At 53.4% G+C, this 26,867-nt stretch overlaps 1 long non-coding RNA gene across 1 annotated transcript; it reads right to left on the bottom strand.

Annotated features, from left to right (window-relative positions):
* Positions 1-286: 286 nt before the first annotated feature.
* On the bottom strand, positions 287-3,120 carry LOC135978391 (uncharacterized). Its single transcript, XR_010595792.1, has 3 exons — positions 2,515-3,120; positions 1,300-1,428; positions 287-926 (listed from the first exon to the last, which is right to left on the bottom strand). It is a non-coding gene; the product is annotated as an uncharacterized LOC135978391 (long non-coding RNA).
* Between the last annotated feature and the right edge of the window lie 23,747 nt (positions 3,121-26,867).

Below are 26,867 nucleotides of genomic sequence, written 5' to 3'. Positions count from 1 at the left end.
TCCGGGGAGTCACACTAGGGAGTGTTTAGATTAATCTCTACATACACTAGAGAGAAGGAGACAGACCCGTATCTGCCGGTGTCTCTAATCTGTGGTTTTTAAACATTACTTTTAACAACCCGCTTTGTTTCTCTCCAGGGGCCCGGGCACAGGTGGTTCTGACCCAGTCCAGCCCGGAGATTAAGAAACCCGGGGAATCCACTAAACTCACATGTACCGTGAGCGGCTTTGCTCTCAGCAGCACTAGCATGCACTGGGTCCGACAGGCTCCGGGAAAGGGGCTGCAGTGGCTGATCTACTATTATTCATCGTCTAGCAACAGCTACTCCCCGACCATCCAGGGGCGATTCACAGCCTCCAAGGACAGCTCCAATTTCTACCTACACATGACCAGCCTGAGAGCGGAGGACACCGCCGTGTATTACTGCGCGAGGGACACAGTGAGGAGAAGCCGGTCTGAGCTCAGACAAAAACCTCCCCCGGTGTTAATTTAAAAAGAAGCCCCCAGCAGGTGGCGCTCCGGAGCTACACACAGCAGGGAGCCCATGGCAGCAAACACACTCAGCCGGGACAGGCTGGTCTGTCTCCTTCGTCCTCCTCTCCCTGCACCAACAGGACTGACACAATCCTTTAAACAAACGCCTGCAAAAGGGCCAGGTTGTCTCTCCTGCGGCTTGTCTTCCTTTGCCTCAATCAAACACAGGCCGGGAAAGGAAAACAGTTAAGCACTAATTACTACATGTCATTTATTTGCTTCTCTCAGGCACGAGGGAGTAGCTGCTCCTACTGCTCCAAGTGAAGTCAATGATTAGTTTATTATTTTGCATGATGGCCCCTGGAGTCACAGTCATGGGCCGGAGCTCTATTGTGCGAGGCGCTGCACAAACAGATCAAACAGCCGGTCAGGGCCCCACGGAGCTTATGAACTGTAAGACAAGAGACAACAGATGGGCAGGGGGAAATACATGGGGGAGGGGAGACAAGGAACCAATGAGACAATATTGATCAGCATGATCGGCAGGGACCCCTCAGCAAACCAGCCGCCCGTTGTCAATACTTTCTTATGCTCCAGGGCAGAGGAGGATTTTAGGAGAGCTTTGAAGGGAAATAATGAGGCAGCGTTAACCAAATTCCCCACTCCCCCCAGCCTATCCCGCTCCCAAGGCAAGGGGCAGCCGCGGGGAAAAGCAGATGGCTACTTGTTTAAATAGTTAACAAATGGACAAAGGAGGCTTCCGTAGGAAGACGGGCATTGTCACTGTGGATGAGAACAGGCACCAAACTAGTCCATTCGCCTACCTCCTCTAGCGGTAAACACCAACTGCATCAGCATTGCAAGGGGCAGTTATAGAGAATCGAACCCCAGGGGAATTTCCCTCTGTACCTCTCCACACTTGTATATTGGTTTCTCCCAGAAATCAGTTTAATCTGAACAATGCAAAGCAAATGTTATTAGTGACGCCTTAGACCAAGGCAGACAAGAGAAAAAAGTACGACAGTGACACCTAAAGTTAGATCTAAAATGATCAAATGTTAAAAACGTATAAAGATTGTAAAGGCATATTCGCCTTTAATCCGTATGTGATCACCGTGCCACTGGTCTTCTCCAGCCTCCCTTCATGCGCACAGAGCCCCCGCTGGAGCCTCAGAGACAGGGTCAGTTCTCAGCGAACGTCCTGTGCTCTGAGAGGCCAAGGAAGAGGCATCGGGGGCAAACCCTGGAGAGCTCTTTTGGCAGCACAGATTACAGGGAAATCACTCATGGGGAAGGTTTTTCACCTGCCCTAAACAACATGGGCAGAGGCAGTTACTGTAGCCATTGCCCTTATATTGGCCTTCCAAGGCCGCTGTGTGCCTGGATTGAAAAGGAAGAGTTGTGAAGGCCTCAGCGTGTGATTACAACCATGAGCTAACTAACTGGCTGTCAAGGCTGATTCCCCGCTCTGGCACTCCGGGGGGCTGCAAAGACCTTTAATAGAAGCCTGGAGTGGCAAATATTTTCTTAACTCCCAAGGTTCCAGATCCCCAGGCCTTGGGTCCTATCGCTGCCACCACCACCCAAATGCAGAACCCCCTTGAGAGCCCAGGAAGGCGCACTTGGGAATTCCTTCCTGTGGGTCCCCTCAAGCTCTTTCACCCCCTCCCCCCCGGGGAAGAGCCGAGGAAAGAAAAGAGAAAAGGAAATCAGCTGTTGCCACCAGCTGAACCTGGAACCCTTTGTTCCTCTTAGCAGCTAACTGAACAACATGCACATGGACCTCTTTAGCTCCTAAGACACAGAAACCATGTTCTTAAAAAGGGTAATTTTTATATATATAAAAAAGAGGAAAACTTTTGGAAAATCAGGCTGTTGCTAGATATTAAAGAGCAACTGGAAAGAATTAAACACCAGGAATGGCTTCCCTGGGGTCCAGCTTAAACAAAAGCACCTGTGTTAGCACAGAGGAATCCACAAGCCCCAATTTAAGAGATAAACCTGATCTCATTTAACTGAACATTTCCTGTCCTACTCACATATCCGTAGTTCCAAAGGAGTAATTCCAGGTGTGAATGCTGAGGAATGTTCATACCTGGCCAAGCTCCTTACAGCATCCCCGCTGCTCTGTCTCTCCAGCTGAGAGAACAGTAACAAACAGCCCACAGAGGGGAAGTTTTTTCCCCCAATTTTAAAAGTTTCTAGTCTTCCCATTGGCCAGTTGCCAACACACTTCCTTTTACCTAAGCATTTCAGTGAGATTTCTTACCCCTTTACAGGTAAGGCAAGTAGAATACCACTACGAAGAAGGATTTTTATAACTATCAGACTGGCTGAGTGTCCATAAAAGAGTGCTACCCCCCTCCCTCCATTTACCACACTGGCATATCCACAAGTCTTTGTAGGAAGAGCTGAAGAGCTGAACTTGAAACTGATGCCAAACCCAGCTGTTTATCAATAGCCACTAATCCCACGTCATTAATTTAATCTAGAACAGGTGTTTTAAGGCCACCTCACCTCAGTAGTTGTGTGTGTCACGTTCATTAGCGAATCTTAAAGAGGAGAAATGTAATTCCCACTGTATAAATGGGGACCAGTTTTAGTGAGCTGAGAGCCTAAGTCCAACTTTCAGAAGTGACTTAAAGTTAGCAGCCTGAATCCCAGAGAAAGGGATTTGGATTTAGGTTCCCAAATCACTTAGTTACTCCGAGCCCAACTCCCTGAGGCACCTTTGATTTCAAAGCGCCACACACTACCCACAGGGCCGGCCCACAACATTTTGGCACCTGAGGCGGGGAGCTCAAATGACGCCTCCATGCCCCCTTGATGGGCCAAAACTTTGAAAGGTCTCAATTCTGCCTTCTTTCTGTTCTACTCCTCTCATGGTACCGCTCTGCTACCTACCCCAATAAAGGAGAACTAGCAACTTAAAATGCCTTGTTCAAAAATGTTAAGTAACACTTAACTTTCAAACGCCTGAACAGCAAATGTAACTATTTTTGTCTGCATAGTAAACACTGGCATTTTCATCTGTTTGAATAAGCAAAGTGGTGCTTTCTGTGCCTTATTGGTTGCAAAGATCTGAACTGCTTCCTGGAGGTCCACAGTCTGGGCCAGCTCATGCTCTATTGAGATGGTTGCAAGAAGGGCCGGCTCTAGGTTTTTTGTTGCCCCAAGCAAAAAAATATTTGGCCACCCCCCGCCCCCTGGTTTTTGTGTGTATGTGTGTGGCTTTTACACATTTTGCACAGCACCTGATTTGTGTTGTTTTCCACTCTGCTCAGCAATGGCTGATGATGGCTCTTTAATCTCATTCCAAGGGCATCTCTTAGATTCAGAAGAAAGCTGGGGCTTGTATTCGTTACTTGGTTTACTGGGGGCACCTTGTCTTATTAAAGGAGAATCTCTTTCGTATTTGCTCTTCTTTCAGCGCATGCCCCTCCAACTTCACTTCCCACCCAGACTGGAAGAGAGATCAGAGAGTTTCACTCCTTAAAGTCTAAAACCCACGAGTGTTTCTTTCCCCTGCTTCTCTCTCCTTTCGGTAAAAGGCTCCTGGTGTCTTTCCCTTTCACCTTAATTGGAAGGAAAGTCCTCTGATCCCCCCAGTCCCCGCTTTCCATCACCACCCTCCTTCCAGTGACCTGCTCCTGTAGCAAATGCCTCACATGTCTAGGGTCGGGAAATATCCTTCACATCAAAAGGGAAGGGGGTGGGGGGGGGATTAGGACAACGGGTCTGGGGGTGCCACTCAGTTTGTCCCAGAGCCATGAAAAAACCTCACCTGGACAGTTCAGCTCCTAAATCTCTCCCTCCTCTTCCCCAACACTAGCGGGGTTTGCATCCAAGCAGCTGTGAATGAAACCTGCTGGGGATGGTTTTTTGTTTGTTGTTTTACCGCAGTGTCGTGGGGTGGACACCCGCTCCTGCCCTGGAGGGCTGGAAATCAGCCCTGGGAGAGGGCTGCAGGGGTAAAAGCTGGGCTGACTGGGGAAGCGGCCGCAGCTGGGCCACGCCCCAATCAGGCCCCAGCTGGCCTGTATATAAAGGCTGGGAGCCAGGGGCTGAGCCGTCTCTGTGTTCAGAGAGAGACGGGCCTGGCTGCAGGGAGCTTAACTAAGTGCCTGGAGTGGAGCAGGGCTGGGGAAAGGCCAAGGGAGCCGGGGAGCTCCGGCCTAGGAAAGCCCCAGGCTGCAGGCCTGGTAAGGCCTATTAGGTACTGGGTTGCAGGCAGGGTTGGCGCTTCCATTTAGGCGACCTAGGCGGTCACCTAGGGCGGCAGGATTTGGGGGGCGGAAATTCTGTGGCGGGGGGTCCTTCCGCGCTCCGGGTCTTTGGTGGAAATTCTGCGGCGGGGGGTCCTTCCGCGCTCCAGGTCTTCGGCGGAAATTCTGCGGCCGGAGGTCCTTCCGCGCTCCGGGTCTTTGGTGGAAATTCTGCGGCGGGGGGTCCTTCCGCGCTCCGGGTCTTCGGCGGAAATTCTGCGGCGGGGGGGTCCTTCCACGCTCCGGGTCTTTGGTGGAAATTCTGCGGCGGGGGGTCCTTCCACGCTCCGGGTCTTTGGTGGAAATTCTGCGGCGGGGGGGTCCTTCCGCGCTCCGGGTCTTTGGCGGAAATTCTGCGGCGGGGGGGTCCTTCCACGCTCCGGGTCTTTGGTGGAAATTCTGCGGCGGGGGGTCCTTCCGCGCTCCGGGTCTTTGGCGGAAATTCTGCGGCGGGGGGTCCTTCCGCGCTCCGGGTCTTCGGCGGAAATTCTGCGGCGGGGGGTCCTTCACTCGCTCCGGGACCCGCCACCGAAGTGCCCCAAAGACCGGGAGCGCGGAAGGACCCCCCGCCTAGGGCGGCAAAAACCCTGGCACCGCTCCTGGTTGCAGGGGGCAGCCCATGGGTAGGCAGAGGCAGCAGGTCCGAACCCCTTTGCCTGTGAGGAGTGGCTGACACTGCCGTCTGCCCCAGTGAACGGGGGCTAGATGGAGACTGGGCAGTAGCCAAGACTGAGGCGCAGTGGGGATAGTGGGTGGGGGTTCCCCTGGGAGGGGGAGACCCAGAGCTGTGAGGGGTAACTGCCAGGGGGCAGCACCCCAGACAACAGGGCACAGGGTCCGGGAGGGACACGGGGACCAAGCAGCAGTGGATCACTGGCCTGCAGGGGGCGCTCCGATGGCTGGCGAGCTAATTCCCAAGGATGACCAGCAGGAGGCGCTGCAGCGGTGAGTCCCTCATCCTTACACGCAGCTCGACAATAATCCACACGAGTTACTGGTTGCTCTTTTGCTAGCAGGGCTGCACTTTAAGGCGCTTGGGTTTGGGTATCCCCTCCCCCTCCGGGTTTTGCAGCTCTGATCGCTCTGCAAAAAGACCAAAGGAAAGCAGCGGCCGATCCTCAGCTGGTGTGAATTGACACTGACTTCAGCGCTGACCATTCCCACCAGCTGAGGAGCTGCCCCCAAAGGTGTTTCTCAGCTACACCTAGCAAGATTGACATGGGTCCGGGACTCTCTCCGCCACCCGCGGCCCCGATCCTGCTCTCATGAGAGAGAAGTCAGCACAGATCCTTGTCGATCCCTGCATGACACTGTGGGATTGGGTTCCTGAGCACGACTGGCTGGCCGGGGGAGTCCCAACAGGTATAAACAGCGGCCTGCCCCAGACCGAGACGGAGTTTTCTCTCCTTTGACATCCAATGAGCTCTTCCACACGGTGACACCCCCGCTGGGGGAGCTGCGGTTGCTTCACACACGGCTTCCATAGCGGTGAACAGGGCGATTGTTTGCAGGACCAAGTGACCTGCTCTTAAACCCCCATAGACCACATCCAACTACACAACCTGCCTTCCCTAGACTCTGCCCTGCTGGATGGACAGGGGAGGACAAAACCCTGCATTAGCGGGGTCCTTTTCCTCTCTCCCCTGATCGAGCACCCGCAGTGAGGACGTGGCTGCGAAGTGCAACAGCCCAGTGGATGCTGATGTGCTGAGGGAAACCACGGGCCAATTTCTGAGCTTGGACCCCCCCCATGAGCAGGAAGGTGCCAGCTCTGGGGGAACATTGTCAGCAAGGACCCTGTCCTGGTACTGAACTGATCCGGATCCGGATCCCCGCCAGTCCGCTGTCGATTCCTTCCCCAGGAGTTTATCAGAATGTCTGGACAGGATCTATACATCTGTTGTAGCCCCCCACTGTCAGCTACACCCTGACACGGGGGAGCTCTCCCAGGGCTTGTGTTGTGCGGGGTCTCACCGCCCGTCGTGAGCTTGGGGAAGGAGTAAGGCTGGAAATAGGATGGTGGAGTCCTCTCTCTCCAGCCCTTCCTGGGGCAAAACTCTCATTGAGTGCCCCGCGGGGGTCGGCTCCAGCCCTGTGCCTTTCCATGCAGCCCCACAAAGCACGTGCCACTGCAGATCTTGTATTTGTGTGGATGTGCCCGCACAGGAGAGGGAGAGGAGCCAATTGTCAGGTAACCCAGCACCTCGCGTCTTTCCCGTGACAAGGGCAGCACCTGCCCATCTCTCCGGGCCGCTGCTTGGCAGAGGGGCTGTGTTCAGGGGGGAGCACGTGTGGGTCCCTGGTTGCAAGCCAGCACCATGGGCAGCAGCTCAGGAAAGCGCTTGGTTCTCAGACAAGCAAAGAACACGCGGGAGGAGTTAGCCTGGCCTTGACTCGCCTCGTGGTGTCCAGAGTAGCGCGGAATGAGCCCGGGATGGCGTCTGGTGTCGCCTTTGTTAGGAGTCTGTTTGAGTCTGACAGTTACGTTCCTGGGAGTCTTTGCTTCTCCCAAAGCTGCCTGGGTGGAAGCATCGGGGTGCTGCATAAATACAGAGACGCAGAGAGAGGAGATTGCATCTGCTGGAAACGTGTCCTTACGCCCTGTCCCTCTGGCCAGTCACTGTTTCTTTAGAGTCATGTCGTCTTTTGACACTGCTCTGTCAGATCAGGTGCCTTTGGCTAGGGCAGCCTGCTGCAGTCATACAGAGCGATTGGGGGAATTGGGCTCCAGCGGTGATGGTGGGGCGGAAATGGGGCTGGCTGCATCAGCCTGACCCTCTGTGTACTCTGCCTATCTGTACAGACAGGTCCCCCTAGGTTTCCCTAGGAGCGCCCGGTCTGGAATCTCTCTCTCCATCCAGACACACGAGTGTGAAATCTTCTGAACTCTGTGTTAGCCTTGCCAAGGTCCAGTCCATGTTCGCTTAGAGGACAGGGTCAATGCACATGGGATCTAGCTGTCACGCTGAACTTCACTCTGGAGAGCCATAAACCAGCTGTTTGATCTCTCCCGTCAGGTGCCTGACTGCGTTCTTACATTATAAACCAGTGCGGTTACAAGATATCCCAGTGAAGGGACCCTGCATTGGCTGACACATCTGTGCTAGCCCCTATGTGCTCTCCTCTTCCCAGATGTGCTGACCCCTTGCACACCCCTGAAATTCAGGATTGAGGGCTTCTGAGCTTGATGCAAACTGGTTAACTTGGAGAGGGTACCAATTTCCATTTAAACCTTCCATGGATTCGAGCCCAGAGAGGCAAACCTGATTGGAAACAGTGAGGTCTGCGCTCGGAGAGGTTCTTGATTTCAGCTCCATTGGGATTTTGAGAGTGGCCCTGCAAACCCTTCGTATCCTGAGTAATCCTTACCCCACAAATTGTTCCACCGGAGCCAGTGGGGTCAGTCCCATTAGTAGGGATGGCAAGATCTTAAAGAGAACTAGACCCTGCGGACGTTTGTCTGGTCCAGCCCCGGGCTCTGTTCCCAGCACCTGAGCTCCTTCTAGCTTTCCATGCACCCAGCTTTTCTAGAGGGCAACTGTACAGTAAACCCCGTGAATCTCGAGTAAGCACAGGGGCTGGTTTTCTTTTCCTTGCAACACCCGAAAGCCTCAACTCCTGGAAGAGGATGGCCAGAATGCCGCCCCTGGAAATGTGCCGCCCCAAGCACCTGCTTGTTTTGCTGGAGCCTAGAGCCGGTCCTGCCTGGGAGTGTCGGATGGGGAAGGAGACGCAGCTGTGGGGAGCCAGCGGCTGGTTCCAGGCACCAGAGAGTGAGAAACCGCTTCAGGGAAAGGGAGAGAGCTGGGCATGGAGGGAAGATTCATTTTCTGGGCTCTGTCAGAATAAAGGCCATGACTGCAGTAACCCAGGGACAGAGCACACTCTCGGGGGAAATGCATCACCCTAGTGTCCGCTGCTTTTCCTGTAGCAGAGACACTGGTGTGTGTGAGAGAGAGAGACGGCTGGGGCCTGCTGGAGGGAGTGAAACTTGCTCTGTGTGTAGGGATATGTCAGTGCTGAAGCCCAGACAGTCCCTTACAATGACCTGTAAAGTATCCAGTGACTCCAAGCTATGCCCGGTAGAATTAGGTTTGGGATATTTCTGAGAAAAACAGGGAATACTGAACCGCCGCCCTAACCATAAACCTGTATTTATCCCCTAATCCCAATCCAAATCCTAAATTATTATTTAATTTAACCATAACCATGCTCCTAATTCCACATTTAAATTCTGAGGAAGTCTTTGTACCGACTGACTCATGGAAAGTGTCCTAAAATGTCTTGAGTTCACCCCAATCTCATCTACCTGGAGAGAATTTCTACAGGTAGATGAATTCCACACTACAAGAAAGATGTGGAAAAATTGGAAAGAGTCCAGCGGAGGGCAACAAAAATGATTAGGGGGCTGGAGCACATGACTTATGAGGAGAGGCTGAGGGAACTGGGATTGTTTAGTCTGCAGAAGAGAAGAATGAGGGGGGATTTGATAGCTGCTTTCAACTACCTGAAAGGGGGGTTCTAAAGAGGATGGATCTAGACTGTTCTCAGTGGTAGCAGACGACAGAACAAGGAGTAATGGTCTCAAGTTGCAGTGGGGGAGGTCTAGGTTGGATATTAGGAAAATCTTTTTCACTAGGAGGGTGGTGAAACACTGGAATGGGTTCCCTAGGGAGGTGGTGGAATCTCCTTCCTTAGAGGTTTTTAAGGCCCGGCTTGACAAAGCCCTGGCTGGGATGATTTAGTTGGGAATTGGTCCTGCTTTGAGCAGGGGTTGGACTAGATGACCTCCTGAGGTCCCTTCCAACCCTGAGATTCTATGATTCTATGATTTGTGTGTTGCTGTGGGTACCAGGGCACATCCTGTATGGCTGAGGAAGCTGGTGGGAGACATGGGACCATGGGCAATGTGGTTTCTCAGTTAGAATGGGCCAGAGGATCCATAAAGATGTTGAAGCTCCTACCTACCCCTGATTTCAGGAGAGTCTCACATCTCTGGACATCTCCCCTCTCTTGTTTCTATTGTTCAGCTCTGCCCGGGGCTTTAGACAGTGTAGGGATTTGATCCACAGTCCCTTGCTTCCCTTTGAAGGGCTCCAATGAAGGTGAATTGACATTGGGTCACACGCTAAGACATGAGGGGATGCGTGACTCTGCTTCCCACTGACAGCGCTCCCTGCCTAGCAGTGTCCCTCCCTTTATACTCGCTGCAGAACCCGCACGCAAATCCCTGCCCCTGCCCCGGGGGGTTCAGGCTCTCCTCAGACACAGAACTGCCCAGTCTTGCCCGCTGTGGAGTTTCCCTCATTGCATGGAAACGAGAATGAAATCTCTGCTGCTTTTCCTGTCCCCGTTTTCCGCCCCCAGCTGTGAGTATCTATCGGAGAGCGGGAGAATTGGAGACAGATCCACTGATTCGTTCGGTGGCCAATATCTTCCCTGCTTTGTTTCCCTTTCCCCAGATGTCCTCTCCCCAGTGCAGCTGATCCCGTCCGGCCCGGGGGCGGTGAAGCCCGGAGAGACCCTTGCACTGACCTGCGCTGTCTCGGGTGTTTCCATCATTGATGGCAGCTACGCCTGGGACTGGGTCCAGCAGCCCCCCGGGAAAGGACTGGAGTGGGTAACACGGATATACCCACCTGACGGGGGAAAGTGGTTTGCCGCGTCTCTCCAAAGCCGGACCATCATCTCTTCGGACACCTCCAAGAACCAGTTCTCCCTGCAGCTGGCCTCCCTCGCAGCTGCAGACACCGCCACGTATTACTGTGCCAGAGACACACAGGGACACAGCAAAGCGGGGCTGGTACAAAAAGGGGAAGCGTATTGTCCAGAGTCACTCGGGGCCCTGTCACACTCACGTCTCAATTAGAAGCGGGGTGAGACACTGGTCACAAGGCCGTTTAGGAGGTGGAAAGGCGGGAGGGAAAATTCTTCATCTGCTAACTCAGCTCCTTGTAAAACAGAGACACAGAGCTCACATCTCATGGCTTCCCCAGGGGGAATCAATCAGACAAGCAACCAGGTCTCATTCCCCTCGGTGTGGGAGAATTTGATATCTTGGGGGCAGCAATCTCAGAGCCCTTCTGGGTACTAGCTACAGAACCCAGCGCTGCATTTCCCCCTCAGGAACTCAGGAAATCCCAGCGAGGTTCAAGTCAAGTTCATTTAGCCCAATATCCTGTCTCTGAGCATGACTAGCGGGGGCTGCTTCACAGAACCCTGCAGCTGAGGATGAGAGATAATCCACCCTCCACATCGGGTCTCACCCTGGTCTCCAACAGAGATTGGGTTAAACCAGCGACACTCAGACTGTGGCTCTCCAGCCGCAAGGGGCTTTCTAATGTGTCTCCTGCCGCCCTTTGCAGCACCTGGTGTGATTTAATTATGAACCCATTCAAGTTATTAACAAATCAGGATGTGTTTATTATGTTATTATCCTAGGGTTACCATATTTCAGCAAGCAAAAAAGAGGACGTGAGGAGCCCCGCCCTAGCCCCTCCCCTGTCCTGCCCTAGCCCCGCCCCTGCCCCACCCACTTCCCGCCCCCCTCAGAACCCCCAACCCTCCCCCCCGCTCTTTGTCCCCTGACTGCCCCCTCCTGGGACCCCTGCCCCTAACTGCCCCCCCAAGACTTCACCCCCTACCTAAGCTTCCCTGCTCCTTGTCCCCTGACTGCCCCCTCCTGAGACCCTCTCCCCAATCCTAACTGGCCACCTAGGACCCTACCCCCTACCTGTGCCCTGATTGCCCCAACCCTTATCCACACCCCCAGACAGAGCACTGGGACTCCCACACCCCATCCAACCACTCCCCACCCCCTGACAGCCCCCCCCCCAGAACTCCCGACCCATCTAAACCCCTCTGCTCCCTCTCCCCTGACTGCTCCGATCCCTCTCCCCACCCCTGCCCCCTGACAGCCCCCCCAAACTCCCAAACACCCCCCCCGCTCCTTGTCTCCTGACTGCCCCCTCCTGGGACCCCTGCTTCTAACTGCCCTCCAGAACCCCACCCCCTACCTAAGCCTCCCTGTGCATTGTCCCCTGACTGCCCCCTCCTGGGACCCCTGCTCCTAACTGCCCCCCAGGACCCTACCCCCTACCTGTACTCTGACTGCCCAAAACCTTACCCACACCTCCCAGAAAGCCCCCCCCCGAACTCCCGACCCCCCCCCTTGACTGCCCCCTCCAGAACCTCCCTGCCCCTTCTCCTGCCCCCTGGCTCCCTTGTCGTTGGCCTTCGGTTCGCCTAAGGGCTCTCTGGGACCTTGCTCAGGAACGGCCGGAGCCGTTCTCCGGTATGCTGGGCAGCAGTGGGGGAGGAGCTCCAGCCTGCCGGAGGCGAATGCCGGGAGGGAGGGAGGGAGCTCTGCTGCAGGGGGGAGGAGGGACTCTTTCTCGCTGTCGGAGCCCCATGTAAGTAGCACCATCCGGCTGCCCTGTTAGCCGCGAGTGCTCTGCATGGGGGGGGGAGGGGAGAGAGGGAAGTCCGGACATTAACAAATTCCCCCCGGACGCTATTTTTAGTTCAAAAATCCGGACATGTCTGGGGGAATCCGGGGGAATGGTAACCCTAATCCAATTGAGTTATCGATTTACACTAAGTTATTAACTTACTGTGGGAATTTTATAGATCTAGATATCTAAATAAAATATATTATATATAAATATTTGTGTACATATACTAAATATATATACATAGAGAGAGTGTCTATATGTATACATACACTCTAAATATTTTCCCTGACATTCACACTACTGTGGCTCTTTGGGTAATACTGATGGATAATTTGGCTCCTGAACCCCTGAGGTCTGAGTATCACTGGTTTGAACCAGGACAAGGTTTAACATCCCCGCCAAATTCTCCCCCTCCCCCCACCCAGTGTGTGTCCCAGCCCCACTCCTGACCTACCACAATCACAGGCCTCCTGCGGAGACAGCCCAGAAGTTTCCTGTCTCCCAACTTCTCTCCCTCCTGCTCCTGCCCTGAAAGCTGTTGCCTGGTGCTACTTGGGAAAACCCAACCTTTCTCCCTCTCCCAGTTAGACGGGGCGTCCTCTTAGCTAGCGAGATCCAGACAGAGGGAGCTGGCCCTAACCGTCCCAGGACCCAGCCCCCTTTACCAAAATCCCTGTTCCATTTACTGAATCCTCTTGCTTCCCCTGCGCTGGCTTCTCCTGTGTTTAGTGTGAACATCTGCCTGTTTCAAACCATCCGATTTATTTCCAAGTTCCCTTTCCCACCCCGCGGAAATGAGGTGAACAACTCAACATGCGCCCAAGTAGGTCTGGGGATCCTAATTCCCTTAACTCCCATTCCAAACCCACAACCATATGTGCAAATTCCACAAAGACCTGCCCCCGACACCGGAGTACAACACGCTGTAGATGGACTCCATGGAGTCAGGCTGGGGGGTTATCAAGAAACCTGCGGCATTTCGGAGCCAGAATCTCACTGGGTTTCACTGGCAGTTGGATGCCCAGCCCCCAACCGGGCTCTGCTCTTCTCTGCCCCTTGTCACCTGAGTGTGTGAGCGACTCACAACCAGTCCTGGATTTTCCCCTCACACATGAAGGAGGGAAGTGTCATTAGCCCCATTTTACAGAGGAGGAACTGAGGCCCTGACTCAGTAAGGCTGAGATTATCCAACCTGCCTAGGGGATTTGGGCCCCCACTGCCCACTGACACGAGTGGGAATTGTGCACACAGAGCCCCTGGGTGGAGTCACACAACGGCAACAGGGAGCCAGTCTCCTAGAGCCACAGGGGAATCACCAAAGGCTAATGTACAGCCACGCTGCGCTGAGCGCAGGGTCTCTCTGGGTGTAAAGGGGACCCCTGTCCAAAGGGGACATCGCCATGTACTGAGCGCTCACCCCCTGCCAGCTCTTATACCCGCCCTGGGAACCCGCATGCAAATCCCTCCCCGGGGGTTCCTGTTAAATACCAACCGCTGGTTCTAGGAGCCTCAGTCTCTCCCCAGACACAGAACTGCCCGGTCCTGCCCCTGAGGAGTTTCCCTCACTGCGTGAAAACGAGGATGAAATCTCTGCTGCTTTTCCTGTCCCTGTTCTCTGCCTTCTCCTGTGAGTGTTTATTGAGAGCGAGAAAATCAGCAACAGATCCACAGATTCGTTCTGTGGCTAATTCTGTCCTTGCTTTGTTTCCCTCTCCCAGGTGTCCTGTCCCAGGTACAGCTGGTCCAGACCGGCCCGGGAGCGGTGAAGCCGGGAGCGACCCTCAGTATCACCTGTAAGGTCTCAGGTCTCTCCGTCAGCAGCTACTATTGGGGCTGGGCCCGGCAGCCCCCTGGGAAAGGGCTGGAGTGGATGGGGCGCATCCAGAGCACTGCAGACGGAGGCAACACAGCTTATAACTCGGCTTTCAGTAGCCGGATCACAATCACCAGGGACACCTCGAAGGACGAAGTTTATCTCCAGCTCCGTTCGCTGACAGCTGCAGACACCGGCACCTATTACTGTGCCAGACACACAGTGACACAGAGCAAAGCAGGGCCTGGCACAAAAAGGGGAAGCGAATTTCTAGTCAGCCGACATGAACTTTCAGTTAGTGCTGCAGGTGATGAGACAGACAGACGAGGCATTGCTAACAGGGGTATCTCAGGAGCCACCCGCGTTTCTCCCCCTGCATCGCACCGTCCCACCGAGGGATTTTACACGCTCCACTTCCCTGCACTTCCCCCTGAAATGTGCACCCGGGACTCACTGAGAGCGGGGTGACGGTGACATGAATGGTGAGATACTCTGGGCCTCAATACCAAAGGTCCATGTCTGCATCTCTGAGTGACATCAGCTCCAGCTGTGGGCGATTATCCACTCCTGGGAGTCAGGGTCCCTGTGACTCCCATTGGGCCCTGAAATATTCAGACTCTCAAACTCAGACACCGCGTTAGGAAATGTTGCCCCAGGGGAGCCAGTGTCAGAGGCGCTAAGCGGGCACTGCTCTGCCTGAAGTCAGTGAGAGCTGCCGGGGCCCAGCACATCCAAAAATCAGCGTTCGAGCTGCAATGCATTATGGGAGGAGCAGGGCCGGCTCCAGGCACCAACTTAACAAGCAGGTGCTTGGGGCGGCCAAGGGAGAGGGGTGGCACATGCGGCAATTGGGCTGTGGCAGGTCCCTCACTCCTCTAGGAGCGAAGGACCTGCTGCCGCCAATCGCGATCACGGCTTTTTTTTTTTTTTTTTTTTTGCTTGGGGCGGCAGAAATGCTGGAGCCGGCCCCGGGGAGGAGGGATAGATTTAGGGGAAAGGCGCAGGACTGGTTTAAGAAGATTTGGGTTCAGTCCTGGTCTTTGCCAGACACTGCCTGAGAGAAAGTGGGTAACTCAGCTCATCTCTCTCCCTGCCCAGTCCCCATCTACAAACACCCCCCTCCCCACTCGGGCGTCACTCCCAAATCCCAGCAGCGATACACGAGGCTTTTCCTTAGCAGCAGCTGCAGCTCTGGGTGTGGCCAGACGGGGGCGCTGCTCCCAAGTACAATGGAATCCTACCGCAGCCAGGGCCAGGCAAGAAGCCGAGTCAATTATCCAGCAGCCTGTGTGGGGACAGCCCATAATTCCCGGGGTCCTGTCATATCATCCCCTGTTTCCAGGGCTTCGGGGGGCGTGACAAGTCTTATCAATGTAGGGAAAGGACAAGGAATCGGAGAGACTTCTGAAAATTAAAGGCTCATATTGATTTTATCTCAAAGGAACAACAACTTTATAATCACGATAACAAAGAGGAGGTGCCCAAGACTACGGTGATGGGCATCAGTAAAAGAACCTAGTCTAGTACATAGGACCGGCTATACAGGGTCAGAGCAATGATCCATCTCGCCCAGTAGCCTCTCCTCTCTCAGTGGCCAATGCCAGGTGCTTCAGAAGGAATGAACAGAACAGAACAGGGCAATTTATTGAGTGATCCATCCCCTGTTGTCCAGTCTCAGTTTCTACCAGTGAGAGGTTTAGGGACATCAGGAGCATGGGGTTTTGTCCCTGGCCATCTTGGCTGATAACCACTGATGCCGTTATCTGCATAACATAAGAACTCTGTGTCACCCAATGAAATTCATAGGCAGCATGTTTAAAACAAACAAAAGGAAATATTTCTTCACACAACACGCAGTCAAGGTCTGGAACTCTTTGCCAGAGGATGTTGGGAAGGCCAAGACTACAACAGGGTTCACAAAAGAACTAGATAAGTTCATGAAGGATAGGTCCATCAATGGCTATTAGCCAGGATGGGCAGGGACGGTGTCCCTAGCTTCTGTTTGCCAGAAGCTTGGTGGTGGCGACAGGATGGATCACTTGATGATTACCTGACTGTCCATTCCCTTTGGGGCTCCTGACACTGTCGGAAGACAGGATACTGAGCTAGATGGACCATTGGTATGAACCAATGTGGCAATTCTTATGTTATCCATGAATTAATCTAATTCTTTTTAAATCCAGTTTTAGTTTTGGCCTTCACAGCATCCCATGGCAACGAGTTGCAGAGGTTAACTGAGTCCTGTCTGAAGAAACACTTCCATAGGTTTGTTTTTAAGCTGCTGCCTATTAATTTCATTGGGTTTCTCATATCTGATGGAAAGAAAGAAAGAAAGAAAGAAAGAAAGAAAGATCTGGTCAGATCACCCAGTGTTCGCTAATAGCCGGTTCAGTTCCCTGCCCGATTACACAGCTCTGAGAGAGCCACTGAACAGAGGAGCTAAAGAGCTCGGGTGTTTTTCAGCTCCTTTCCAAGGGTGATGTCCGAGTGTCTGATCTTTATGCAAATCTCCCAGCCAGGGTCCCCATATAAATAGCAGCTCCTGGGTTCTCCCAGGACCCACCTGCCCAGGGGCTGAAGTGAATTTCATTCTTTGTTCCTTTTCTTTTCACCTTTTACAAAAATGGAAAATGTGTTATCACTTCTGGTTTTACTAGCTCTCTAGCCCTGTAATTCAGGAGGAGAAATTCGGGGGAAATGATCAAACCCTGAGAAACAGAGGTCAGGATTAAACTGTAACATGTCCTAGGTGCCTGATCCCAAATACAGGTGATCCTAGTCCAGTCAGGGCCGGGAGCGATGAAGTCGGGAGGGATCCTCACACTGACCTGGCTGGACTCCACCAGGCTGACCTGGGAATAGACACCTGCAGAGCCAGAGGGGGAAATAAAGGGGAAATATTGCAGTGATTCACGGAGGTGCAGTTATTAGGGAACATGCGGTGCTGGGCACCCAGTGGCAGCACAGATCCTGCCCGTACCCTCTGGGAGCAGCAGGAGGAAGGCGATGGCCAGGCTGGGGGTCATGTCTGCGGCTGGCGGCTCATTCCCCAGGCAGGATGGGAAGCTGAAGCCCGGCGCTGGCTCTGAGTGGGGTGAGTGGCCTGCAGCTGGGCTATGAACAGGGCCCCGGGGACCTCATTTGCATGGGCCGGGGGGTGGGGACAATATAACGAGGGGACCCAGGAGATGTGTGACGCAGCATCGCGTTGTTAAATCTCCAGCAGTAACACGGAATGTTCCCTTCTGCTATTTCTTCTGCCCGCCGGAGATTTGCAACTATGAAATCACTGACTGGAGGGAGTTATCTAGCTGTCTGTCTATCTGTCTGTCTCTCTCTCTATCTCTCTGCCATACTCCCTTTTTGCTGTTGATGTCAATGTTATAAATTAGGAGCTATTCTTTGTTCATGAAAATCTGGAGAATTGGGATTAGGGTGACCAGATGAGAATTCCAAAATATCGGGACTGCCGCAGAGGCAGCGCCTTTTCAATTGTTATGCTCACCCGTCCGAGTCTTCAGCGGCAAGTCGCTCAGTCGGCGACGGTATTCGGGGCATTTCAGCGGCGGGTAATAAACCTTGCCACCAAAGTGCCGAAATGCCGCCGATATACCGACGGCGACTGAGGGACGTGCCGTCGAATACTCGGAGGGGTGAGCGTAACAATTGAAAACGCACTGCCACTGCGGCAGTCCCAATATTTTGGAATTTTCATCTAGTCACCCTAACTCCAACAACCTGCTTCATCTGCAAATGACCGGCCTGAAGCCCGAGGACATCGCCCGGTATCACTGTGCAGGACTCACAATGACTAGAAGCCGGGCTGAGCTCAGACAAAAACCTCCCGTGGCAGTTACCAGAGAAAGTCCCAGCTGGTTTGATGCTGACAGGCCGCGCGCTGGGAGCTCACAGGAGACAGTAATTTCCTCCCTTTGAAATGGGGAAAATGAACCCGGCTGTTCAGTCAGATCTAGATCCACCGGAGGCGGAGATACCGGGAACGGGGTGTCCTGCACTGGGTGTGGTGGGGATTCACTCAGTCCCAAATATTCTGTTACAGACATTGATATGGGTGAAAAGGAATTATTATCTGCCACAGAGAAATCCAAATATTCCCATTGTTCCATTGTTCTTTTCTTTTCTTTTTAAATAAAAATCACTCGTTTGAGAACGTGATCTGATTCCTGTGTCCTGGAAGGTGGAGGTTCTGAGTCATGTGCCTAAAACCGCTCAGCTGAATTACTGAGAGGAAATAAGGTTCCATACTTCTCAGCTCCGTTTTTTTCAAGCTCTCTCCAGAGGGAGGGTTAAAAGAGCTTGGGGGTACCTCACAGGAAGGAATTACCAAATGTGCCTTCCTGGGTTCTCAAAGGGGTTTTTGTATTTGGGTGGTGGCAGTGATACTAGTCCAAGGCCAGGGAATCTGTAACATTTGGGGGAGTTAAGGCAGCCTTTAGCGGCAAGTACTTGCAAGGTCTTTTGCGGGCCCCCATCTTCTACACTTGAAGTTCAGGGTAGGGAAACAGCCTTGACACCCACGCAGATGCTTAGAGATGAACAATCTGGATTCTCCCCTGCACCTTCTTTTCCATTTTTAGCCTCTGCAAAGCAGATGGGATGTGGGCTTCTTCTGATGTACACCACCTCCTACACTTTAAGAACAGGGGCAGTTTCCCCTCCCATTTGTAGAGTCGATTCCAGTTAATATATAGAACAGGGGCAGAAGCCCAATTTGTCAGGTGACCAGAGCCACAACAAAAATAAATTGATGGTGAATATTCCACTGGAACGGGTCACAAATATTTACATAAGAACATAAGAATGACCATATTGGGTCAGACCAAAGATCCATCTAGCCCAGTATCCTGTCTTCCGACAGTGGCCAGTGAACAGAACAGGTGATCCATCCCCCATCCCTCATTCCCAGCTTCTGGCAAACAGAGGCTAGAGACACCATCCCTGCCCATCCTGGCTAATAGCCATTGATGGGCCTATCCTCCATGAATTTACCTAGTTCTTTTGTTAATCCTGTTATAGTCTTGGTATTCACATCATCATCTGGCAAGGAGTTCCACAGGTTGACTATGCATTGTGTGAAGAAATACTTCCTTTTGTTTGTTTTCAACCTGCTGCCTATTAATTTCACTGACTATACTTTATTCACCTCGGCCAAGCCTACCTACATAGAATATAAAAGTCACTTTACAAGCAGTTCCCTGGTTTAGAACAAGGAGCTACAGGGACACATCTGCCAGATCCACCTGAGCCCCATAATGCTCCCCAACCAGCTCCTCCCCCTCCCCGCTGCTATGGTGTCTCCAGCCCAGACGGACACTCACGGACTCTCTTCTGCGTGGGGTGTGTATTTGGTCTCCCTACAGCACTGGGGATGGGCATGATAACAGCCCCCCTCTCCCGGGGAATAAAATCTGCTATCCGATTTTAGCCCTATAATTGCCTGGCAACGTCACCCATTGCAGCAGGAAATCCCGAGAGGCCCGAGGTGCAGACGTCACTCGGCTCCTGAATAAACCCCACTCAGCTCAACTGGAAATATGGAGCAGGGCTGCAATTTTCAAAGGAGCCTCTTGACTTTAGTCACCCAACTCCCATCTGCAAATCACAGTCCAGACTCTCAGCTGGTGTCAACGTGCAGAGCTAGGGATCCAGCCCATAATATCCAGCCACAATGAAATATGGTCACCCTGGAGCTAACGGGGCCCACCAGCCACCCTTAGTTACATGAATCTATCAAGCCTCGGCTCTGAGGTCGACAGGGCCAGTCACTGACTGAGGGTCTAGATCGGAGCCCAGCAGGGCTCAGGTGGAAGCAGAGCCCCGTTGTGATGGATCGGGGACACGATCAGAGAGCGTAGGGCTGGGGCACTGCCCAGCTTCTGCTGGTCTCCTCTCATTGTCCTTTGCGTCCGTCTCCTCTCGGGCTGATGAACCAGTACCGTGGCATGCAGGGACAGGGGGATATTCTACACACAGCAACAGTTTTAAACCCAGGCTTTCAAAGACAACGTAACGAATAGGGGAGCTGTCCGGCTGGGTGCAGAAAACCGGGAGTTTTTGACTTCTTTTCTGGGAAACTGATAATAACACCTTGATATTTTGGGAGGGGGGGAACATTCCTTGCAGACCAAACCATGGAGTATCTCCGGGGCGCTCCCTGACGGCAAGTGTGACTGTTGTGTGCAGTAAAGGGATGCCAGTTTGGGGTGTGTAGATCGAGCCTGGGCCATCCCAGGCTTTAGAAAGCAAGTAGCTGGGGACAGGGCCGCCCAGAAGGGGGGCAAATGGGGCAATTTGCCCCAGACCTCGGGCCCTGCAGGGGCCCCCGGCCCCGCCTCTCCCTTCCCCCATCCGTCGGTGCCTCAGCTGCGGGCCTGAGCTCCTCCCACTGAGTCAGAGCCCCATGCTAAGGGGGCGGGGCTGCGAGCTCTGGTCCCGCTGGAATCACACCGCTGCAGCGCTGTCCGGGGGCCGGGGCAGCTCCTGGACGTGGCGCGCTGAGGCTCCGAGAGAGGGGAGAGGCGACGGTAACCCAGGAGCGGCCCCGGACAGTGCTGCTGGGGGGGGGTGGTCAGGGGATGGGGAATGGGGGGTTGGCTCATGGGCATTCCAGGGGTCTGTCAGGACTCGGTGGGGGGGGTGGATAGGGGTCAGGCAGTCAGGCGATGGGGGGGATTGGTGGGGGAGGGTCCCGGGGTGGTGGTTGGGAGAGGCAGTGAGGGGACAAGGAGCAGGATAGGTCAGGGATTCTGAGGGGGGCAGTCGGGGGGCAGGAAGTGGGTGGGGGGCGGATAGGGGGCAGGGCCAGGCTGTTTGAGGAGGCACAGCCTTCCCTACCCTAAAGCTCATTCAGCAGTTTGAGGCTTGCAGACAGCTATTTAACACAAAGAGCCAAGCTGTTATCTTTTCCCTTAGGGCTACCATCCCTTTCACCTCTCAAATGCCAAATTATAGTCTACATTTCATTTCAGTGCCATAGGGAGATTCATGTCAGGGGAGGAGAGCTTCATTTCAAATTAGCCACTTTAGATTAACAGTGATAGAGCCAAGAGAGCCATGGGGGAGGGATCCCATGAGAAGAGCAATATCCTACACCACCTACCTCCTTCCCAACCCTACCAAGGAAGACCCCCCCCCACCGCATTCCCCAAGGCTCCAGAGGGGTTAATTCACTGGTTCTCAAACTTTTGTACTGGTGACCCCTTTCACATAGCAAACCTCTGAGTGCAACCCCCCCTTATAAATTAAAAACACTTTTTTATATATTTAACACTGTTATAAATGCTGGAGGCAAAGCAGGGTTTGAGGTGGACGCTGACAGCTCACGACCCCCAGTAATAACCTTGTGACCCCCTGAGGGGTCCCGACCCCCAGTTTGAGACCCCCTGGGTTAATTTAATTTTAACACCCTGTGTCCATTCACATGCATGTGCTATTTTGAGCATTTCAGTTTTCACAACATAGGCTCATCCCAGATTCTGGAACAAGCTCAAATGCTCAGTTTGTGGAGTATGTACATAAGCTATACTAAAGACAAACCCACAGTAACTGTCTCCAGTTTGTGAGGGACCCCATGGAGCCAGTCTCTAGGAAACAGATACATTCATGGAGGTTAAGTCCATTAATGGCTATTAGCCAGGACGGGTAAGGAATGGTGTCCCTAGCCTCTGTTTGTCAGACGGTGGAGATTGATGGCAGGAGAGAGATCACTTGACCATTACCTGTTAGGTTCACTCTCTCTGCGGCACCTGGCATTGGCCACTCACAGCAGACAGGATACTGGGCTGGATGGACCTTTGGTCTGACCCAGTACGGCCGTTCTTATGTTCTTATGTTCTAACCTAAATGAACCCAAAGTTATGGAGACAGATATGAGTCAAGGAAGCCAGCAGAGTATCAGAAACCTGGAAAAATCTCTGACTGGATGGGCTCAGGCGTTTGGTCACGAGCTGAGGTGGTTCAAAAGTTTTGGATTTTTTTAAGCAGATTTTTTTAATTGTTTCTTTAAACAATCAAACACAGCAAGCAGCAAATATTTGGCCACACACTTCTGAAACCCCAAACCATGTTCAGGTTTTGGCAGACTAATTTCAGTGTTTCAATTAAAAAAACCACAACAAATTTTGAAGGAAAGCAGACATTGTCCGTGATTTTTTTCTGCTTTTTAAAAACCCCTAGTTTTCTATTCCAAAAAAGTTTTGACGGAAAATATTTGTCCAGCCCTTTTAATGAGCTTTAGAGCCTTTTAGCACTAGCTGATGCTGAGAACCAGTGATACCTTGTAAAGGTGACTTGAAAAGAACTTTTCTCAAAACTGGGTTTGTGCCGAGATGCGGAAGGTTTTTAAATGTTTATTTTTCCCAGGGCCGCCGGGGGGCGGGGGGGGAGCAAGTGGGGCAATTTGCCCCGGGCCCCACAGGGGCCCCCACGAGAATATAGTATTCTATAGTATTGCAACTTTTTTTATGGAAGGGGCCCCTGAAATTGCTTTGCGCCAGGCCCCCCGAATCCTCTGGGCAGCCCTGATGCCCAACACATTTTTCAGTAGCCACCGCTCCAATACAGAGACACCCTTTTACTCAAATACGGTAAAAGGAAGGAATAAAGAAGTCAGATCACACAGCATTTGCTAATAGTTGGTTCATTTCCCTGCCCTGTTTACAGCTCTGAGAAAGAAACTGAACAAAGGAGCTTCGGTGGTTTCAGCTCCTTTTCAAGGGTCATATTGGAGTGTCTGATCTTTATGCAAATCTCCTAGTCAGGTTCCCCGTTTAAATAGCAGCTCCTGCGTTCTCACCGGGACCCGCCTGCCCAGGGGCTGAAGTGAATTTCATTATTTCCCTTTTTTCCCCCCATCTTTTCAAAATGATGGGAAATGTGTTGTTACTTCTGGTTTTACTCGCTCTCTCGCCCTGTAAGTCAGGAGGAGAAATTCGGGGGAAATGATCAAACCCTGAGAAACAGAGGTCAGGATTTAACTATAACGTTTCCTGTCTTTGCAGGTGCCCGGTCCCAAATCCAGCTGGTCCAGTCCGGGCCTGGCGTGGTGAAGCCCGGAGAGACCCTCTCACTGACCTGCACCGTGTCTGGTTACTCCATTTCTTCTGGCTACCACTGGGCTTGGATCCAGCAGGCTCCTGGGAAAGGCTTAGAATATATGGGGCATGTATATGCAGCTAGTGGGAGCACAAACTATGCCCCGACTTTCCAGGGCCGAATCACCATCTCTGCAGACACTGCCAAGAACCAGTTCTCCCTGCAGCTCCGCTCGCTGACAGCTGCAGACACCGCCACCTATTACTGTGCCAGACACACAGTGACACAGAGCAGAGCAGGGACCGTACAAAAAGGGGAAGAGGTTTCTGTACACACATTCAGGGCATTTACTGCTGTGATTTTCCTCTCAGAGGGACACAGGCAGGAATAGAGAAGGAGAGAATGTTCGAGTCAAGATTTCATAAAGTTCACACAAGCGACCGATACCCTGATATTGCAGAACAGCAGTGACAACAATGTCACTTCTCATTGCAGGACTAAGGGTTAAACAAGGGAATCACCGGCAACCCCCAACTCTCACCATGTTCTCTCATCCCCAGCTCAACCCTCCCACTCACCTGCCATTCACACCTCAGGGTTCACTACTGAGCCTAGATCTTGCTTAGTCAGACCGCTCTGGTTTTTGTATTAGCACTACTAGGTTTCTTCTCACTGCGTGTCTGGCACAGTGATACCGGGTGGTGTCCTCGGGCTTCAGGCCAGTCATTTGCAGATACAGCAGGTTGTTGGGATTGTCCCTTGAGATGGTGAATTGCCCTTGAACAGCCGGGGAATCCCACTGGCTCCATTCAGCCTCGTTAATTTCAGCCACCCACTCCAGCCCCTTCCCGAGAACCTGGCGGACCCACTCCGTCCAGTGGCTGCTGAAGTCGAACCCGGAGGCTTTGTAGGAGAGGCGGAGAGAGTCTCTGGGCTTTTTCACATCCCCCCCAGACTCCATCAGCTGGGACCGGGCACTGAGAATAAAGGCATGTTACAAATATTGGTATAAAACCAACCACAATATACTATTTGTTTAGCTCTGCCACTTCTTCAGTGGAAACAATACCTTCCTGAGCCACTATAGTGAAAATTAAAAGAAGCAAGAATCTCATTTTCGCTGGTGTTGGAGGGGGAAATTCTCAGGGCGAATAGTTGGTAACCAAACCAACATGGGCCGGGGACTGTTTCCAGGTGCAGCCTGGGCCGAGAGAGACACAGATTTAAACAGGAAGCTATCACCGTAATTTACATATTTCCCCCTTTATAAGCAATACAAACATCTTTAATTGATCCCCAGAATGACTGTAACTGAGGCTCAGAGTGGACTCAGTCCGTGTGTTTGTGCAGCGACTAAGAAAGTGTGCTGGGGTCTTGAACATACCTTTGTCGAAAGGAAAACAATTACCAGTTGCCTTCTACGACCTCAAATCTCTAGACAAGGTGTGACGTTATCCGATTAAAATATGACCATATTTTAATATTGTTGCAACCACTGTTCTAGATTTGCAACAAATCTTGTACAAAATGTGGCCTGTAAGATGTCTATGGAAAGGTGATGATTTGCTGGTTACGATTATACTCTCTGTTTGCATGTATCATTTTTGTTTTGGAAGTTATGAATATTGGCTTTATGTCTGGATTTCCAATGTTTGCTCCTGGAGTAACCCCCACAAGGTAGCTGGCCAGCATATCTTGGAGGGACCATTCAAATTGGTTGTCCCTCAAAAGGACACTGAACTCACGATGGCCCATGGGAGACGCCTATCTACAGATAATGGCTTTCTGCTATGACTAGCACAGCACAGAGCGGTGGGATCCTCATGTCACTTTTGGATAAGGAAGAGAGAAATAGCTACTTTTAAAGACCCCTCTTCCCCCAACATGTACTCAGGGCTTGTTATAGTCAAGTAACCGGGTAGTGGGAGATTCAGTTCTGCAGCCACCACTTGTGGGCCGAGGGGCTGTGGAACGGCTGGTCACCGGGGGTCAGTGTACATTCTCCCCTGCACCACGTTGGGGTTCCAATGACGCAAATAGCACAGCCTTGGGTCACAATCATGAGAAAGAACAAAGGGGTAAAAAGAAAAAGAACCCCCCCCTACCCCAATAGTGTTTTCCAATGACCCCCTACCCTGTCACGTTTTCACTGCACAGCTCCAGTTGAAAGGAAAGACCCTTCTCGGAGTGCTACCAGCTCTCCTCAAACCAGAAGCCTCACTGAGATGAATGGGAGACTTCCAGAGAGTAAGGAAAACACCCACATCTGAACTTCCCACGACATATTTCCCTCTGTTCCATGACCTTTTCAGCGGAGCCGGTCATTGCTGGGAAGGGGGATGGGCTGGAGTGGCTGGTCAGCTACTATGATCCCTCAAGCAAGCACTACGCCTCTTCCGTCCAGGGCCGATTCACAGCCTCCAAGAACAGCACCAACTTCTACCTGCAAATGACCAGCCTGAGAGCGGAGGACACCACCGTGTATTACTGCGTGAGAGACACGGCTACACTAGCAGATGTCGAGCGCTTTGAGTTAAACCCGCCTTCAGAGAGCACAGTAGGGGAAGCGCTGCAGTCTGTCCACACCGACAGCTGCTTGCGCAGTGACGTGGCCACATTTGCAGCACTTGCAGTGGCATTGGGAGCGGTGCATTATGGGCAGCTATCCCAGCATGCAAGTGACTGCAACGTGCTTTTCAAATTGGGGCGGGGGGGTGTGGAGTGGGACAGGGAGTGTGTTGTGTGTATGTAGGGGGAAAGAGAGTGGGTTTTGGGGGGCTGAGAGCATGTCAGCATGCTGGCTTGTAAGTTCAGAAAGCTAGGGTTACCATATTTTGTGCCTCCAAATGGAGGACACTCCCCGGGGCCCTGGCCCCGCCCCCAGCCCCGCCCACGCACCCACGCTCCAACTCCGCCCCCTCCCAAAGTCTCCGCCCCCTCCCCTGCTTCCCGCGAACATTTGAGTCGCGGGAAGGCTGTAGCGGGTAAGGGGGAGTGTGGGGGGAGGAGGCGCGGCCCAGGCTGGCCCCCGGCGGGTCCAGCCTGGGTCGGCTCGGGCCCTGGGGTGCCGGCCCCGGCCCCCGGCCGACCACCCCCGGCGGCCCTCCCGGCTCGGCGACCCCGGACCGGCTCTCGGCCCCGCGGGCCCGGCTCCCCGACCCCGGACCGGCTCCCCGACCCCGCGGGCCCGGCTCCCCGACCCCGGACCGGCTCCCGGCTCGGCTCCCCGACCCGGCTCCCCGACCCCGCGGGCCCGGACCGGCTCCCGGCCCCGCGGGCCCGGCTCCCCGACCCCGGCCCGGCTCCCCGACCCTGCGGGCCCGGCTCTCCGACCCCGCGGGACCGGACCAACTCCCGGCCCCGCAGGCCCGGCTCCCCGACCCCGGACCGGCTCCCCGACCCTGGCTCGGCTCCCGGCTCCCCGACCCCGGCTCGGCTCCCGGACCGGCTCCCCGACCCCGCGGGCCCGGCACCGCGGGCCCGGCACCCCGCCCGGCCCCGCGCCCAGCCCGGCCCGGCACTGCGACCCTGGCCCGGCCTGGCCCCCGGCCCCGGCGACCCCAGACAAAGAGGCCCCGGCCGAGCCCTCCCGATTTTCCCGGACATGCCCGGCTTTTGGGGATTTCCCCCCGGACGGGGATTTGAGCCCCCAAAAGCCGGACATGTCCGGGAAAATCCGGACGTATGGTAACCCTAAGAAAGCACAGACCCCCCCCACCTCTCTCTCTCACACAGCATTCCACATTAATGGTTGCTTTGTCTCGGAGCAGATAAGCAGCCGGTTGTCAGAAACGGAGCTTTCAAAG

The sequence above is a fragment of the Chrysemys picta genome, unplaced genomic scaffold (assembly GCF_011386835.1).
Source record: "Chrysemys picta bellii isolate R12L10 unplaced genomic scaffold, ASM1138683v2 scaf240, whole genome shotgun sequence".
Classification (NCBI taxonomy): domain Eukaryota; kingdom Metazoa; phylum Chordata; order Testudines; family Emydidae; genus Chrysemys; species Chrysemys picta.
Note: the sequence above shows the minus strand (reverse complement) of the source record. Positions and strands in the feature narration are given on the sequence as shown.